The sequence below is a fragment of the Sapajus apella genome, unplaced genomic scaffold, assembly GCF_009761245.1.
Source record: "Sapajus apella isolate SASKATOON/1434 unplaced genomic scaffold, GSC_monkey_1.0 scaffold104, whole genome shotgun sequence".
Classification (NCBI taxonomy): domain Eukaryota; kingdom Metazoa; phylum Chordata; class Mammalia; order Primates; family Cebidae; genus Sapajus; species Sapajus apella.
Window position 1 is genome coordinate 3,347,713 of NW_022437044.1, and position 8,424 is coordinate 3,356,136.

Here is an 8,424-nt window from a genome sequence, read left to right on the forward strand (position 1 = left end):
TACCAATAAAAAAAGGTGAAACAAACAAAATCTAGTGAACTGTGTGTTTCTGTTCAGGTTGCTAGCTTCCTAAAAGTGTTGTCTGCTTGACAGGATATAGGAAGTGTTTGGGCTTGCAGAAGTATAGAGTGATATTATTTCCTTACAAATAGATTAGCTAAAGAACAATGATCTTAAACAGATGATTCAAATTGAGAGAAGTATCTAAAATTTGAGAACAAAGACATGCAGTGTCTTGTTTAATACATGATAATAATAATGTAGCCTATTAGAAAAAAAAAATTACCCATATAGCTCCCCTGCTGTAATTTCTACATTCTCGTTGTAAGGATTTGCAATTAACCTTAATTAGATTACTTTGTTTTCCCATGCAGTTTTAAATTAATGTAGTAATTAGCAATCTTTAATTTTGAGCTGTGTTTTCACCATTGGCAGATGCACTTTTAGCAAACATCCAAAGCATATGCTTTTCCAGTTGGTAATAAGTCATGGTGCTGTTGGAAAATCTTACTTTTATTAGGCTGTTTCCTAATTGCTGGAGCGGTTCTACAAAACCTTTTGTACTTGTAAATATCACTTGTACATATTTGTAGCTGAGATTAAAAGATAAAGAAACTCCCAGCTGCTAGAAATAAAGCCAGAAAAGTAAATTAAGGCAAATACCATAGTTGTCCTGATGGATCTTAGACCAATGGCAAAGGGCCTGGTTTTCAATATTTACAAACAAAGCAAATGCATGGCTTCAGGCCTGCCCAATGCATAACGTTGGTCCTGGGAATCTGAATTAAACCAGGACTTTTGACTTTTATTCAATCATTGAAAAAAGATTGGAAAATTCCTATTCACAAACAATTTTTGGGTTCTCAGGTAGAAAGAAAAAGACATATCTCATGAGAAATTGAAAGTGTAAGGCTGTCCTAGGTGCAAGCTCTAAATTAATGCTACTCATTTAGTGCAATAATCTCAAGTTTAGACAATAACAATGAAGAGAAAATCTGTCCCATGCAGGTAAAACCACTGAAAATATAATGGGAAAAATCTTCTCTAGAAAAACTATTATATATGGGTTTTTATCGGGGAATAAAGAGAGATTACTTTCACTGAAGAATACCTCAGTAAAAATGTTATGTGTCATTTGAGGATATAAATAATAAGAAAAGAAATTCAGCAAAAGAAACAAACATGAGAATTTATTTTCTAGTTATAAGAAGTAATAAAATAGTATAAAAGAGATTATAAAATTAACATGTTTATAATGAAACATAAATAGAACGCTTCAGGCAAGAAAAAAATGCAAAGAAAAAAAGGACACTGTGACAGTGACATGTAACTGACAATTAATTAAACAGATACCTATTACCTGTTCAAAAACAAACAGATTCTCAGGCTTAATCTAATAAAAAAACAAAAATTGTGAACTTCTGGTTGTGTTTATGAAAGAGCAAAGTTTAAAGTAAAAGAATGAAAAATGATATATTATAAAAACACTAAGCAAACAAAAGTTTCTATAGCTAAATTAATATAGACAAATTAAACTTTAGGTCAAAAAATGTTACAGAAATTAAGACACAGATGTCTTAATGACGAAAGGATCTATTGAAAAGGATGCTAAAACAATTCTAAATGTTTATGTACCTCATAATTTAAGCTCAAAATATGTAAAGCAAAACTTGACACAACTGAAAATAGAAATAGGTGAATTTACAATCACAGTAGAAGGTTTTCACACACAGTACTGATCGAAAGAAGTAGAACAAAAAATTGTAAACAATACAGAAGATTTGAACTTAATTCCATATAAAGAACTCTACACCAAACATATGCCAGGTAGATATTTGCTTGAAGTACACATGGAACATTTTCCAAGATATATCATACTTGACATTTAAAGTAACTCTTAACATGTGTCAAAGAATTAAAGTCATAGAAATTATTGTATCCGACCACAGTGAAATAAATCTAGAAATCAATAATATAAAGAAAACTTTTAAGAATGATCTTTTTGAAAATTAAACAACACATATTTAAATAACCCATGGATCAAAAAACCAATCACAACATGAACTAAAATATAATTTTAAGTGAATGAAAATTAAAATAAGACATATAAAAAACATGTGGAACGCAGCCATAAAAGAATTGTAAACAAATATACAGCCTTAAGTTACAATATAAAAATTAAAACCAGACATGGTGGTATATGCCTGTAATTCCAGCTAGTTAGAAGGCTGAGGCAAGAGGATTGCTTAAGCTCAGGACTTCAAGCCAAAGTGTGCAACATAGTGAGAAACCATCTCTAAATATGAAATAAAATAAAGTAAAAGATTTTAAATAAATGATCTAAGCTTCCTTTCTAAGATCATAAGCAATTAACAGCAAATTAAAATGCAATGAAATAGAAAGAAAAAAATAAATTTAGAAGCAAAAAAAAATAAAATAGAAAGTTAATATACACTAGAAAAAATAGCAAAACCAAATATTTATTTTTTGAAAGATTAAAAAGGATTAAACCTCTTACAACAATCATCAAAAAAGAGAAAAAAATAAATTAGCAGTATCAAATTTTAAAAGGACATCACTAAAATTTTTCTAGACATTGGACCTGCCACCGCCTCCCGCAGCCTCCTGCCCGCACCATGACCCAGCGGGTGCCCCAGCTCTCCGTGCCCGCCGCACTGGCCCTCGGCTCAGCCGCGCTGGGCACTGCCTTCGCCACTGGCATCTTCCTAGGCAGGCGGTGACCCTCATGGCAAGGCCTGCGAGAGCTGCACCTGCTTCCCCGCGAGGACAGCCACCTGTGGCAGTATCTCCCATGCGGGAGCACCCGGTGCTGCGGAGCCTGAGGCTACTGACCCTGGAGCAGTCGCAGGGGGATTCCATGATGACCTGCGAGCAGGCCCAGCTCCTGGCCAACCTGGCGCGGCTCATCCAGGCTAAGAAGGCGCTGGATCTAGGCACCTTCACGGGCTACTCCGCCCTAACGCTGTCCCTGGCGCTGCCCGCGGATGGGCGCATGGTGACCTGCGAGGTGGACACGCAGCCCCCGGAGCTTGGGCGGCCCCTGCGGAGGCAGGCTGAGGCGGAGCTCAAGATCGACCTCCGGCTGAAGCCAGCCCTGGAGACCCTGGACGAGCTGAGGGCAGCGGGCAAGGCCGGCACCTTCGACGTGGCCGTGGCGGACGCGTACAGGGAGAACTGCGCTGCCTACTACGAGCGCTGCCTGCAGCTGCTGCGGCCAGGAGGCATCCTCGCCGTCCTAAGAGTCCTGTGGAACGGAAAGGTGCTGCAACCTCCGCAGGGGGACCTGGCGGCTGAATGTGTGTGGAACCTAAAGGAACGCATCCGGCGGGACGTGAGGGCCTACATCAGTCTCCTGCCCCTGGGCGGTGGCCTCACCTTGACTTTCAAGATCTAGGACTGGCCCCTAGTGAGTGGGCTCGAGGAAGGGTTGCCTGGGAACCCCAGGAATTGACTCTGAGTTTTAAATTCGACAATAAAGTGGGGCTGGGACCTCCTGAAAAAAAAATTTCTAGACATTTCGAAAAATAAATATTATGAACAGCTTCTTGTTAATAAAACTGACCATTTTAAATTAATTCACAAATTCATAAACTTCTTGAAAATTCACCTTAAAAGAACATGGAGAAATAGAGAAACCTGAAAAGTCTTGTGCATATTAAATAATTAAATTTTTACAAAGAAATTTATTCTACAAAGAAAGATCCACACACAAATGACTTACTGGTGTAATCTTCCAAATATTTAATTTAAAAAATAACAAAATTTACCCAGCTCTTCCAGAATGTAGAAAAATACGGAACATTCCTCACCTGATTTTATAAGGTCAGAATAACTTTGAGAGAAATGTCTGATGATGACATAAAAAAATTACAGACAAATATCTCTCATCAATATAGATACAAAACACCAAAGGCAAATATTGATAAATTAAATCTAGGATATATAAAACAGATTTGATTATAACTACCATAATGTGGTTTGATTTAATATTAGAAAATAATATAATTTACTATATTAACAGAATAAATGATAAAAGTAATATGATCACTTCAACAGCTGTGGGAAAAGCATTTAAAAAATCCAAAATTTATTTGTTACTTAAAAATATCTCATAAAAGTGGTTATAAAAGATCAATTATTTAAAAGTATCTTTTAAAAAGTTATTGGTAATATTTTGTATGATTCTGAAAATATGATAATTACTAATAAAATAAAACAATTATAAAAATTTCCATAATAAAAGTATGTGAATTTGTTCTCTCTCTCTCTCTCTCTCTCGCTCTCTCTGTCTCAGTATCTTATTTTACTGAACCACAGGTAACTGAAACCACGAAAATCAAAATTGTTGATAAGGAGAAACTATAGTATTGTATTAATTTGCTTAGGATGCCATAACTAAAGACTACAGATTGTGTGGTTTACACAAAGGAAATTTATTATCTCAAAGTCTAGGATCCAGATGCTGGCAGGGTTAGTGTCTGATAAGGCATTTCTTCCTGGTTTACAGACAGTTGTCTTCTAACTGTTCTTACACTTTATTTCCTCTGTGCATAACTATACACAGAGACAGAAACACAGAAAGCACACTCTCTGATGTTTCTTCCTCTTCTTGTAAGGACACTAGTCCTATCGGATTAGGAGTCCATGCTTAAGACCCACTTAGTCTTAAATACCTCCTTAAAAGCTCTACCTCCAAATAGAGTGACATTTGGGTTTAGGACTTCAATATATAAATTGGGAAGGAAAACAATTCAGTCCATATTAGATACCAAGATATATAACGTTCATAAATATAAGTGTATTACTGGCGAAAGAAAGAAAAAGACCAATGAAGAAGAATAGAGTTGAGAATCAAACCAACAAATATATAGACATCTTAGTTATAAGAAAGAATCCATGAAATTAAGTAAAGGATAGTTATTAATACACGGTGTAAAGTCAATTGGATGTTGATACTGTAAAAGAAAAAAAATTATCCTTAACATCTGTATTAGTCCATTTTTCCATTGGAAAAATGCAAATTAAAATTATAATAAAATGCCACTATTCTTTCACCACAAAACTAATATTTTTAAAAAATATGTTCTATAAAGTTTTAAAAAGACTGTTGTAGACACTCAAACTTTCATACATTGTCCATGGGAGTGTCAAGTGTTACAATCTCCTTTGAAATCTATTAGTAGCATATATTAAATATCAATATAAATACATATCATCATACAAAAATTCCACATTACCTAATGGAAGTTTTTATTTCTAGCTACTAAAATAACGTACAAAAATATTAATGTAGAGTTTGTAAACAGCCAAAAAGTTTGAAAACAACTCAAACTTTCTCTAATAGTAGAAGGAATAAATACATTTTCTGTATTTATACAATGGGATGTAAAACTGCAATAGAAAAATTGGCCAGGCAAAGTGGTTCACATTTGTCATCTCAACACTTTGGGAGGTTGAGGCAGAGAATCACTTCAGCCCAGATGTTAGAGACCAGCCTGGTCAAAACAGTGAGACCCTGTCTCTACAAAAAGTAAAAAAATAAAAAATTTAGCCAGGCATGGTGATACACACCTGTGGTCCCAGCTACTCAGAAGGCTGAGGCAAAAAGATTGCTTGAGCCCAGGAGTTTGAGGCTGTAGTGAGCTGTGATCACACCACTGCAGTCCACCTTAGGTGACAGAACAAACCCAGTCTAAAAAAAGAAATTAATCAACTATTATAAGCCACAGCATAAATGAATCTCAATGATATAAACTTGAGTAAAAGAAGCAAGACACTGTAAGTGTAAATTCAAATACATGATTCCATTTATCTGAATTTCAAGAATAAGCCAAACTACTCTGTTATGCTAGAGGTCAGGATAGTGGTTACCATTCAGAGGGTGTTGACTGAGAGGTGAGAAGAGGGACACTTCTCTTATAGTGGAGTAAAATTCAGGTCACAGTACTCCAAAATATGGCATCTTGGCATTTAAGGAAACAGCAAAAGTAGGAAGTATTGGGAGCACGTCTACCAGGAGCTCTCGACCTGCAAGAGGGTTCCAACTTGGATAGGGGGGTGCACGGAAGACAAAGAATGATAGACAGATGGGGTCTGGAGAGTTGAAAAGCATATGCTTTACCAACAACTTTATTCGTGCTCAGGGTCAGTATATATATCTTTTTTAGGTATGTGTCTACGTGAGACAAAGGGGTACAGAAAGTCTTAAAGTAGAAAAACCAACGTGATAGGGTAAGAACAATGGAAAGGTCAGATACACAATTAACCGGAACAGGTAGTCACACTATCTCATCTAGGGGCAAGTCATTTAATTAACCAGAACAGGTGGCCACATTATCTCATCTAAGGGTAAGTCATTTATCTTCTAGAGAAAATCAGCAAAGTCGTAAAACATGTCTTAGTAGAAAACTCCATTATCGCATGTCTTAGTAGAAAACTCAATTATCGTACACAATACATCTCATGACTTCATGGCCATCTGGGGATTGCCCACAACTTTAACTTTAACCTAGTCTCTCTCTGTTCCTGCTTTCCGATAGTTCGACTCCCTCAACTGGAGACACTGTGTCTGGGCTCGAGCCCTCCATATTGTGAGGCCTATTTTCGGGGTGCCTCACACAGGAGCATTCCCCACAAGGAAGGTTATTGCCCCATTTGCTTTACCTTTCTTTCTTTACTCCCCTAAATCATGCCATAAAGTAACTATCTGACCTTCTTCTAAAGTAGATCATAAGATCTACATTCCCAAGGGGTTCTACCTATACCTAGAGAAAAGGAAGGACACCAAAGAAGCCAAGAAGAATATTAACAGACAGGCCTTGTTAGATTTTCATAGCTTATTACCATTAGATCACAACCTTTGTCCTCCAGTCATACCTCTGCATGACTGATTATAAAAATACACAGTTTTCTGGGGCCAGGTGCTGGGACCCTTACCTGTAATCCCATTCTTGAGACGGTGAGGTGGGAGAATCACTTGAGTTCAGAAGTTTGAGGCTGCAGTGAGCTGTGAGCGTGTCACTGCACTCCAGCCCTGGTGAAAGAGTGAAACCCTGTTTCTAAGAAAACAACAACAACAAAAAATATGTGTGTGTGTGGATATGTGTGTGTGTGTGTGTAAAAATATATAAACACATATTTGTTTATATGTTTGTGTACAAATATGTTTGTATATATATATACATGCACAGACACACACACACACACACACACACACACACACACAAACATGCACAGTTTTACCTGTCTGGGCCTTCATTTCGGTGTCACATAAACCTTGTAACATTTGTGTGCTTTTTTATTGTTAATCTCTTCTTTTTAATCAAGGCCTCAGCCATGAACCTTGCAATGGATAAAAAAAAGAAATATATTACCATTTCTTCTTTAGAGTGGAAATAGTCTTTATTTTAATACAGGTAGTGGTAATAGGATTATACACATATATAAAAATTAATTAATTGGGCTGTACTCTTAAGAATACCAAACTTTACACTGAAGTCAGAAAGGCAAGAGAAAACTTTAAAAATAAATAGTGATTTAAAGTCATTTGAGTGGTACTATATATAGTCTATAATATACATAGTCCATAATAATATATATAGTCTATCCTATTTATACATTGACTATAGTCAACGTATAATATATTGTATGTATATATTATAGATACACATACTATTATATATATAGACTACTATATATACATACTATTATAAATATTATATAATCTATTATATAGTCAATATATAATATATGTTACATATATATTACACATATATACACATACTATTATATATAGTCAATCAAGGAAAATGACTGAGACATGTCCCAATCATTTTAGGAGGTTTATTTGGCAAAGTTAAGCACCTGTTTCTGAGAGAAAGTTATGTGTCTTTTTCCAAAGATGATTTTGAGGGCTTCAATATTTAAAGGAAAAAGGGTGTGATATTGAGAAATACAGAATTTTTTGTGTGGGGTTAGGTAGGAAGGAACAGTCTTTCATGCCTTTGTCTGGCTCAATGAATCTGCATTTTTACAAAAGATAAGTAGACAATAGGGCACAGGAAACAATCAGATATCCATTTCTCTTCTGTGGGCAGAGGGATTACTTTGAGTTCTGACCTGTGTCCCTGCACCTGTGAAGAGAGCTTATCACACAGCCATGGTGAAATTTAACAGAAATGCTTCAGGGTAAAGATCTTGAGGCCCAAGAGGAATTTCTTTGCAGGCAAAATGTCAGGGAGGTATGTAGCTTTTCATCTTTGTATCCATCTTATTTAGGAACCAAAATGGGAGGCAGGGTTTTATATATTATCTATCTATCTATCTATCCATCTACCTATCTATCAATCATCTATCTATCTACCATCTATCTATCTATCAAAGAGACAAGGCCTAACATAAATT

The 8,424-nt window shown here is 35.9% G+C and overlaps 1 pseudogene across 1 annotated transcript; it reads left to right on the forward strand.

The window, feature by feature from the left end:
* The first annotated feature begins 2,636 nt into the window (after positions 1–2,636).
* On the forward strand, positions 2,637–3,515 carry LOC116536839 (annotated as a pseudogene). The gene has a single exon (XR_004262820.1). The product of XR_004262820.1 is annotated as a catechol O-methyltransferase domain-containing protein 1 pseudogene (transcript).
* The last annotated feature ends 4,909 nt before the right edge of the window (positions 3,516–8,424 follow it).